Raw genomic sequence first — 10,933 nt, 5'->3', positions numbered from 1 at the left:
GGATCACGAGGTCAGTAGTTTGAGACCAGCCTGACCAACATGGTGAAACCCTGTCTCTACTAAAAATACAAAAATTAGCCAGGCGTGGTGACAGGCTCCTGTAATCCCAGCTACTCAGGAGGCTGAGGTAGGAGAATTGCTGGAATCTGGGAGGCGGAGGTTGCAGTGAGCCGAGATCACACCATTGCACTCCAGCCTGGGTGACAGAGTGAGACACCATCTCAAAAAAAAAAAAAGAGAGAGAGAGCTTGTGCAGGGAAACACCTGTTTTTAAAACCATCAGATCTCATGAAACTTATTCATACGAGAACAGCACGGGAAAGACCCATCCCCGTGATTCATTTACCTCCCACTGGGTCCCTCCCATGAAATGTGGAAATAGTGGGAGTTACTATTCAAGATGAGATTTGGGTGGAGACACAGCCAAATCATATCAACAAATAAAGAAATTTAGGACAGTAACTTTCCCAGAATCACACAGTTGAGCCAAAATTTAGATGAGTTCATTGCATTTGTTTTTAAGCACCAGACTATTAAATTAGGTTTTGTTATTTTTGAAGAGCCAGAACTAATGGCAAGTATGTTGTATTGCCCATATAGTAAGGAATTAAAAGAAAACTAATGTGACTAGCATGTAGCCTTACAATTAGTTTGTGTTTTATATGTATAATACATATTTATAATATATACAATAACTTGTTTTGATATTAAATTTTACTTTTAAAAAAAATCACACGATGAAACTTTCAAAGTAATCATTCCAAGACAATGAGAAATAACTGTATTAAAACATAGCTAAAATTCATAACATAGGCAGCATCAAGACTCAGTTCCTAAAGCAGATCCTACTGAAAGTTATAAAGTTAAAAAAAAAAAAGACAGTGTTCACATTTGACAAAGATGGGTTGTGGTGGCTCAAGTGTTCATTATTCTTATCTTTTCACATATGTTTAGAATATTTTACATAGAAATATATTTATAAAAACACGGATCATTACCACTGCAGAACTTCGGGCCATTATCCTTACCTTGATTATACCCTAGGGAACCTTATTTTCCAACTTTGTACCTGAGCTCATAGGGAAAACCAGAAATAATAAAAAGAATATATGCTAGGTAGAAGCCTATCTAAACACATAATCTTTTTCTGGGAAAATATAAAAGGACTACAGAGCAAGATGGCTTTTAACTGTTAACGAATTCTTCTAAAATACCATGTGATATAACTAAAAAGAAAAAACTTCCAAATTGATTTGATCAGGTTTACAAATCTGATACCAACAGTTGACAAATGCAAAACAAAATAAAACAAAAAAAAACAAGGGAGACTACTTGAGGAAGAAGAGAAAGAAGTAAAAAGAAAGGAAAGGAAATTAAACAAAATAGCATTTATGGCTATAGATGAAGAAATGTTAAATACAATCTGCCAAATCAAATTCAAAAATATATTCAGGCTGGGAGTGGTGGCTCATGCCTATAATCCTGGCACATTGGGAGGCCAAGGCAGACAGATCTTTGAGTCCAGAAGTCCAAGACCAACCCAGGCAATAGGGTGAAACCCCATCTCTACAAAAAACACAAAAATTAGCCAGGCATGGTAGCACATGCCTGTAGTCCCTGCTACTTGGGAGGCTGAGGCAGGAGGATCAGTTTGAGCCCAGGATGCAATTAGCCAAGATCGCACTATTGCACTCCAGCCTGGGTGACAGAGCAAGACCCTGTCTCAAAACAAAAAACAAACTAACAAACAAAATACATATTAAAAGAAAAATCTGTTCCCACCGAGGAAATTTTACTCTCATGAAATTAAAGGATAGTTTAATCTAGAACACTAGACATAACCACATGGCATTTATACATGAAATGAGAAAATAAAAATAGATATCAAAAGGTACCTAATAAATTTAATGCCAATTCCTCATTTTTAAAACACCCAAAATATACTAGTAGTAGATGGATATCTCCCAAACATAATGAAGAATATTATTTATTGTATTAGTCAAGGGAACACTAGCTGCTGTAATTTATAAATTCTGTGCTTTAGTAAAATATGTTGATTTCTTATTCCTCTGTTGTTCAACTAGTGGCAGTGTCAAGGAGGTGAGGAGAGCACAATTTCAGAGTGCAATGTGTGAGGTACTGTCTACAAGATCAAGATACTCAGGATAATGGAGCCTCTACCATCTTCAACACACAATTTCTCAGGCTGCCCTGAGAATTAGCATCTAACCAGCAAATAGGGAACAAAAGGAGAACATACATGGGACATTTTTAATACAGATTAGGTCAGGAAGTGGCACTCATTACTTCCACTAACATCCCACTAATTAGAACTTCACATATTGTTGCTTCTAACTGCAAAGGCGGCTGGGAAATGTAGTCTCTCTGTGTACCAGATGAAAAACTGGGTTTGGTGAACAGTTAGCCAGTCTCTGCTGAACCTATTCTACTGGTTATCAAATAGTCTTTTTTATTCTTCTTCCTACACAGAGCTAACTTCTTTCTCAAAAGAGACAATTCAAAATCCCAGCCAGTCCCTATGACCAGTTCAAAATACAGGATCTCCAAGTGCTAATGACGTAGACTTCTTTCTCTAACTGATTAAAATGTAGCCTTATAGTTCAGCAACATTATCAATTAAAATGATAAATTATCTGCCCATTTCCCTCCCCTGCACATACACACACACACAGAGAGAGAGAGAGAGAGAGAGAGAGAGAAAGAGAGCGAGAGAGAGAGAGAGAGAGGAATGTAGCAGTTATTACCTTTTAATTTACTATATAACCATCTCCTTTGTTTGGTGTCACCCTCCATTAGAACTTACACTCCATGATAGCAGATTTTTGCCTCCCCACCATTCCACTGCTGTATGCTCTCAGTATCTACAAGTAAATAATTGTTAAATATTTATTTACATTGCCCAAAGTAAGCATGTGTTATTTTTACAGTAAAATTAATTTTGAACAGAAATGCAAATATCTTGGGAAGTGGTTAAGCATCATTCACACCTTGGTTTCAATTTCCCAAATCTCACTTTTAGAACTGAATCACCACTCTTGGAGCTGGGGTTTGTATAGGCAGGGAAAGAAAGTAGGATGGTGGAATGTAGGATTATAGAGAACTGAAACAGCATGAAGACACTGGTCCGCAAGAGACCAAAAAAGGGGAGTCAAGAGGTGAAAGACAGGATCAGAACGAAAGGTGAGAGAGCAACAAACTTTGGTTTGATCCACAAGAGTAATTAATTCATTAATTAACTGATTAGGAACTTGTAAACTCTTTCATTCAATAGTAAAATATTGATTTTTATCTGCCACAACTGTGATGAGTATTTGGGATTAAAAAATGAACAAGAGACAGAGCATGACCTCGAGAAACTCATATCTAGTTTTGGGGGACAGAGTATAGTGAGTATATGAGTGTGATAAGGGAGATGTGAATGGAATGTTATGACAACACAGAAAAAAAGCAATTAACCAGACCATGGCCAAGTGGAGGACAGATCCAAGAAAAGTTTCAGGAAGAAAGAACCTGAGTCTTAGAAGAGAGGATAGGCCGGGCGCGTTGGCTCAAGCCTGTAATCCCAGCACTTTGGGAGGCCGAGGCGGGCGGATCACGAGGTCAGGAGATTAAGACCATCCTGGCTAACACGGTGAAACCCCGTCTCTACTAAAAAAATACAAAAAACTAGCCGAGCGAGGTGGCAGGCGCCTGTAGTCCCAGCTACTAGGGAGGCTGAGGCAGGAGAATGGCGTAAACCAGGGAGGCGGAGCTTGCAGTGAGCTGAGATCCGGCCACTGCACTCCAGCCTGGGCGACAGAGCGAGACTCCGTCTCAAAAAAAAAAAAAACGAAGAGAGGCTAGCATTTGTGAAGGTTTCGAGAAGCAGACAAAGGCATAACGCATTCAGAAGACTGGACTTTAGGGAGTAAGGGGGTTGGAGATGTTAGCAGGGGACAGATTGTGAAGGTTCATTCTTGTCCAGCTCTAATTCCTTTAAGCCACCAAGCTGTCCTTACACACACACACACACACACATACACACACACACATACACCACATAAAAGGGGAGTTCTACTTCTTACATATAACTCCTTTTCATTTTTAATCTGTCTCATTGTTTTGGTACTTTGGAAATACTCTTATCTGAATATCAACCTTGATGCCCACTGGAAAGCAATTGTAGTCCTCATCTCTGGAAAAGCTTCCTCAAGTCATCCTATTCATACTCTCCTCCTGGTTCCATCTGCTCCAGAACCCTTTATTTCCCTCTGCCAATGCTACTCCCATCCCAGATGCAGACTTTATAAGCCTTTATAAGCTTTGCTAAGACATGTGCACTTGACCCTAGATAGCCACCAAAGAATTTTAATCATAACATAATAAAATTTGCATTTTATAAAAATCTTAGCCAGGAGTGTTTGTGACTATCTCAAAAACACAAGCACTATAGACAAAATATCCAGCTTCTAGACTGACGGCTTGTAAAGAATTGAGCACACCAAACTGGGCCCAAAATCTACTTTACTCATCCTCTCCTGCTTAATGAAAGTGTTTGTGACTATCTCAAAAACACAAGCACTATAGACAAAATATCCAGCCTCTAGACTGACGGCTTGTAAAGAATTGAGCACACCAAACTGGGCCCAAAATCTACTTTACTCATCCTCTCCTGCTTAATGAAATATCCTGAGAAAATATCAAAGGCATATTGAAAGAAATGAAAGCAATAAACTAATTAGAACTGACAAGGTTATCTTAAACAGGAGAATCACAGATGATGGAGCCTATGACATTAGCATCTTTTTCACAACACAGAAGAAACTGAGGACTCAGGTGATTAGTATGTCTTGCCTAGATTCATACAGTTTAGTGACAGCACTAGAGTTTGAATCCAATTCCCCAAATTATTAACAGTCTTTTCATTTTACCACATTGACGGGTAGAAGAAGAGACCTCCCCAAACAATATGAAACAGCAATTATTTTCTGCATTTAGATACAGTCCAGCCCAAATCTTCTCTAATTTATAAAAATATCTTTGAGAGAAAGGAGAGCTTCTGAAAACCATATTTTAATCTTTAATCCCTTCTACTTTGCCATTCTAATACTACGGTAAGGACAATCCAAAATAAAAATTCTTTTTTTCCTTTTTCTTTTTTTTGGAGACAGAGTCTCACTCTGTCACCTAGGCTGGAGTTAAGTGGCACAATCTCGGCTCACTTCAACCTCCATCTCCTGGGTTCAAGCGATTCTCATGCCTCAGCCTCCTGAATAGCTGGGACTACAGTTGTGCATCACCACGCCTGGCTAACTTTTTGCATTTTTAGTAGAGATGGGGTTTCGCCGTGTTGCCCAGGCTGGTCTCAAACACCTGGGCTCAGGCAATCCACCAGCCTCGGCCTCTCAAAGTGCTAGGATTACAGACATGAGGCACCACACCCTGCCTAAAGTAAAAATTCTCTTAAGAAATTGGAAGATACCCCTATTCTGATTCTAAGAGACTGGAAATCTGTGTTATCTAAGTCCTGTAGCACTGTGCATGAGAAAGTAGAAGGAATCTCAGGCAGGGGTAAGAAAGTGAGCCAAAGTGCCAAGACTGAAATATGATCGGTTCAGCTAAGGCAAATGTTAAGATGGAAAGGTAGGCAGGTGCTAAATTGTTGAAGGGCCTTTAAAAAAATCAAATGAAAATGTATCTTGATACATACATATATATATATATATACACACACACACATGTATATATGTATTTTTCTACAAAATGTCTATCAGGCAAGGAAAGACAATAATGCCTGAGAAAGAAAATAAGAGGAGTTCTATAATTGCTCCACAGCATGGAGAAAGTATCCATGTTGTGGATCAGGGAGGGGAACCCAGACAAAGCCTGGTAATCTCCTTGAGTTGAGAAAAAGCTGGAAGTCAGAGGAGGCCATGGTAGGTAATGTTTGCAGGGTGGCGTAGAGGAGTGGTAACAGCTACATAGAGAATTCCAAAGATCTGCAGATCTCCCGTGAATCTTCAGCTGGGTACTGAAAAGTGCATTTATGTAAAAATTCTATCTGAAGCAGGGGGAAACACTTGAAAAGAATTATTGCAAACAATTCCAGGTGTTCATACAGGGTTGGATATAATGCCTCTTCCTACCAAAGGGAGTGGAAAATGTCATAATTCACAAGACATCATGGAAAACTCACAGAGTTGTGCCTCATATTAGGGAAAAATCTACCCTGGACTAAATGCTGCTCTTGTCCCATGTACCAAAGCATAAAAGCAAGATCTGAAAGATTCAAATCATTTCCAAGTGACTTAACTGCACCCCATGACAAGTTTAAAAATATTTATAGTAATACAAAAATGTCAAAAAACAGCAAGGCAAAATTTATGTTGGCCACTGAATCAGAAATTATTTGGAATTCAAAGAAAGGGGAAAATATAATCGATCATAAGGGTTTCCCAACCCATTGACATTGACCCAGAAATGATAAAGCTGACAAGATAAGGATTCATATATAAGGACATTAACAGTCATAATTATATTATATATTCAAGAAACTAGAGGAAACATTGAACATGTAAAATAGAAATATGGGTAATACAAAAAAGATATAAAATTCTAGAGTTAAGGTCAGCAAATGTCATTTTTAAAGAGTCAGAAAGTAAATATCTCAGGCTTTGCAGGCCACTTAAGGTATTCTTTCTTATGAAAACTTTTTAAAATGTAAAATCATTCCTAGCTCATGGACTATACAAAAAAAGGGCCAAGGGATAATTGTCCATGGGTCATATTTTGCTACCTCCAGTTCTAGAGGGTAAATCTACAATGTCTGAAATGGAAAATACATTGAATATGATTAATAGCAGAGTAGGCACATAGAAGAAAAGTGAACTTGAAGACATAGCAATAGAACCTATCCAAAATGAAACACAAAGAAAACAAAACACTAAAGAAAAAAGAACAGAGCTTGAGTAAGTTACAGGACTACTATAAGCTGTCTAATATATACACAATTCTAGTTCCCAAAGGAAATGAAAAATATTTGAAAATATAATGGCCAAAAATATTCCAAAATGTGGTGAAAAGTCTAAACCCATAGATCCATGAACCAACAAACCTGAAGCATAAAGAAAGTGAAGAAAATTATACCAGGGCACTTTATGGTCAAAATGCTTTTTTAAATGAAGAAAAGACTTTAAAAGCAGACAGAAGGGAGAAAAAAAGCCACATTACACAAGTAGGAATGAAAATAAAGATAACGGCAGATTTCTTGTTGGAAACAATGCAAGCAAGAACACAGTGGAGCATCATCTTTAAAATATTGAGGAAAAAAAAGTCACTCTAGAATTCTACGCCCTATGAAGATATCTTTCAAAAATAAAGGTACAGTAATGACATTTTAAGACATACAGAAGCAGAAAGTTTACATCACTAGCACACCTACATTCTAAGAAGTGTTAAAGGTCAAGAACAAAACAATACCAGATGAAAATCTAAGTCAACACTAAAACATAAAGAGCACTGGAAATGATAACTATGTGGGAAAATACAAAAGAATGTCTGATATATTTAAATGTCTTTTAAAATAATTGATCATTTCAAGCAAAACAATGCATTGTGAGGTTTATAACACATGTAAAAATAAAATGTATGACAACAGCACAAATCATGGGAATGGAAAATGGGAAGTATAGTGTTGTAAGGTTTTTAAAATACACGTAAAGTATGTAATACACTTGACATTGGATCATGATAAGCAAAAACTATATATGATAAATCTTAAAATAACCTCCGAAATACCATAGAAAGAGCAATTGCTAATAAGCCAACAAAGGAGATAAAATTGAATTATTAAAAAATATTAATGCAGGCCGGGCGCGGTGGCTCAAGCCTGTAATCCCAGCACTTTGGGAGGCCGAGACAGGCGGATCACAAGGTCAGGAGATCGAGACCATCCTGGCTAACACAGTAAAACCCCGTCTCTACTAAAAATACAAAAAACTAGCCGGGCGAGGTGGTGGGCGCCTGTAGTACCAGCTACTCGGGAGGCTGCGCCAGGAGAATGGCGTAAACCCAGGAGGCGGAGCTTGCAGTGAGCTGAGATCCGGCCACCGCAGTCCAGCCTGGGAGACAGAGCGAGACTCCGTCTCAAAAAAAAAAACAAAACAAAACAAAAAAAAATTAATGCAAAATAAGTTTAAAAAAAGAATAAAAGAGGGACAAAGAACAGATAGTACAAATAGAAAACAAGCAACAAGATGATACATTTAAACCAAAACATATTCATAAATACATTAAATACAAATGATATAAACATATCAATTACAACCCAGAGATTGAGACTTCCAAGAAATCCACTTTAAATATAAAGACAAAAGTAGGTTAAAAGTAAAAAGATAGTAAATTATATATCATAGTAACATAAGTCAAAATGAAGTTGAAATGACTGTATTAATATAATACTAAGCAGATTTCAGAGTAAAAAATTTCACTAGGGAAAATGAAGGCCATTTCATAATGGTGAATTATTCACATAAATTCATTGAGAGGACCTAACGATCCTAAACAAATATGCACTTAATAAAAGGGTGTCAAAATACATGAAGTAAACATACATAAAACTACAAAGAGAAATGCATAATGCCTACTTTGTTGAAATTTTGTTATAAGGAGCAGAAATATTATATGTTAAGTATTAGGACTAGCACTCAGCAGATGATAAAGGTTCAATATGTTATCTACTATTACTATTATCAGAAAACTAAAAGATATTATAGTGGTTTATGCAATGCTTAAAGTTTTACTCACCTTTTTTTTGTTTTGCTGTAAAATGTAGATTTAAAAATCTATAAATTACATTAAGTTCCATTCACATTGTACCTTAAATCCTTTTCTCCAGTCTCATCAGAAGAGACGTTCCTCTTTTTGTTCAAGTTTGACTTTTCCTTGGACTACAGAAGCATTGTGAAAGAGAGAAAATATTTTGAAAGAAAGGTCAGACAAGACATGGAAATGGAATGGACAGGAAACTAAAAAAAAGGGAAGCATCAAACATAGCTGTGTTAGACATAAACATGGGAAGAGTATACACTGTGGACTACTAGAGGAAGGGAGGCAGTGGAGTATGGGTTGAAAAACTACTTGTTGGGTACGATGCTCACTACCTGGGTGCAATATATCCCTGTAACAAATCTGCACATATACCTTCTATATCTAAAAGTTGAAATTAAAATACGCGTGTGTGTGTGTGTGTGTGTGTGTGTGTGTGTGTGTGTAGGCTGGGCGCAGTGTCTCACACCTGTAATCCCAGCACTTCAGGAGGCTAACGCAGGTGGATCATCTGAGCTCAGGAGTTCAGGACCAGCCTGGGCAACATTGCGAAACCATCTCTACTAAAAATACAAAAATTAGTCAGGCATGGTGGTGAAAGCCTGCAGTCACAGCTACTTGGGAGGCTGAGATGGGAGGATCGCTTGAGCCTGGGAGGCAGAGGTTGCAGTGAGCCGAGATCATGCCACTGCACTCTAGCTTGGGTGGTAAGAGTGAGATCCTGTCTCAAAATATATATATATATATTATATATACACTATGTATATAATATATAATATGTATCTATAATATATAATATGCATATATGTCTATATGACAACAATTTTAAAAGATAAAGAAGTGAAAATAGAACAAAAGAAAAAAATATATATATGGCAGTGAGGTTCTAAGCTTAGTAAATGGGAGGGAAAGGGGTATTGACAGAAACCAGAAGCTTGGCAGAGAGCTAGATCTGTGCATGAAGGAAGGCAGGATGAGTTTGGGATATGTTGAATAAGAAGGTACAGCAGGATAACAGGAAAAGTGATACAGTCTGATATGAAGCAGAAGATATGGGGCTGGAATTGTTTTAAAGATCAAGTCTCAAGATGTAAATGCATGAGTCATAGGAAGACTGAGATAGTTGCCCTAATGTGTTTGCTGTCAGAGAGCAAATGATAATTAGTATAAATATTATGTTAAAAAAAAAAAACCACAGTAAGCTTCAGGCATACAAAGAATAGAATAATTCAGAAATCATTTCACTGCCGTCACTTGATACTAGTTAATTATACTTCACAGGAATGATTTGGTGGGATGGTGGTAGGAGCAATGTTTTCTGTCTGACAGACTGACTCCAATGATCCAAGCAGACATGCTGTCTTTGGGAAACCTAGGTAACCTGAGTTGCAACCAAGAAGTCACTATTTGTCCCTTTTAACAAAATATAACAAAATTACTTTGAACTTTAATAGACCAGGAAGCATCAGTTTTTTTTTCTGTATTATTACAGTCTGATATGGAGTATATATATTATATAGAATGAGACTCTGTCTTAAAACAAAAACAAACAAAACATCCTGAAATATATTACAACATTGTTATGAAGTAATACATTTGCCCTTCTGGTTTGTAGCTGTTACTAACCCATAAAGGAAGTCCTATAATGAAACTTTGTTCTGCTGTTTTATATTTCTTGTTAAAGTAATATAACCTCCTAAAAAACTTATCTTTGAGTACTGTGGGCATTCACCCAAGTATCTGTAAATGATAAAATCTATACTCTGCCTGGAGACAAGAGTGAATGCCCCAGAAGGAGGTTTAATACTTTATTATTACTTACCACACTTTATTTATTAGAGTACTCTAATTCTTACAAAGAAGAATTCAGAATTCCCTGTACGAAATGCCAAAAATAATCACATTGTTAAAAAAAGTTGTGGAATAATTTTGACTATATATCATTTTTAATTTTCAAATATGACCATACTTACAACAGGAATATTTTAAAATCATAAAGCCCAGTAAGGAAAATACAGATTTTTTTTTTCTAGTAAATTAATGTTTAGCATCTGACAAATATGAGACATCCTTCACGAGGCTGTTTTCTTTCTTTTTTTTTTTTTTT

General features: G+C 36.9%; 1 long non-coding RNA gene across 1 annotated transcript in view; it reads right to left on the bottom strand.

Moving 5' to 3' along the window:
* LOC108520397 (uncharacterized) overlaps positions 1–10,933 on the bottom strand; it is a 40,680-nt gene that overhangs the window by 26,160 nt on the left and 3,587 nt on the right. The window contains exons 2-3 of the long non-coding RNA XR_001882902.1: positions 8,806–8,948; positions 2,766–2,882 (exon numbers count right to left, since the gene is read on the bottom strand). This is a non-coding gene — a long non-coding RNA (uncharacterized LOC108520397). The remainder of the gene's footprint in view (positions 1–2,765; positions 2,883–8,805; positions 8,949–10,933) is intronic.

The sequence above is a fragment of the Rhinopithecus bieti genome, unplaced genomic scaffold, assembly GCF_001698545.2.
Source record: "Rhinopithecus bieti isolate Rb0 unplaced genomic scaffold, ASM169854v2 scaffold_50350, whole genome shotgun sequence".
Taxonomy (NCBI): domain Eukaryota; kingdom Metazoa; phylum Chordata; class Mammalia; order Primates; family Cercopithecidae; genus Rhinopithecus; species Rhinopithecus bieti.
Note: the sequence above shows the minus strand (reverse complement) of the source record. Positions and strands in the feature narration are given on the sequence as shown.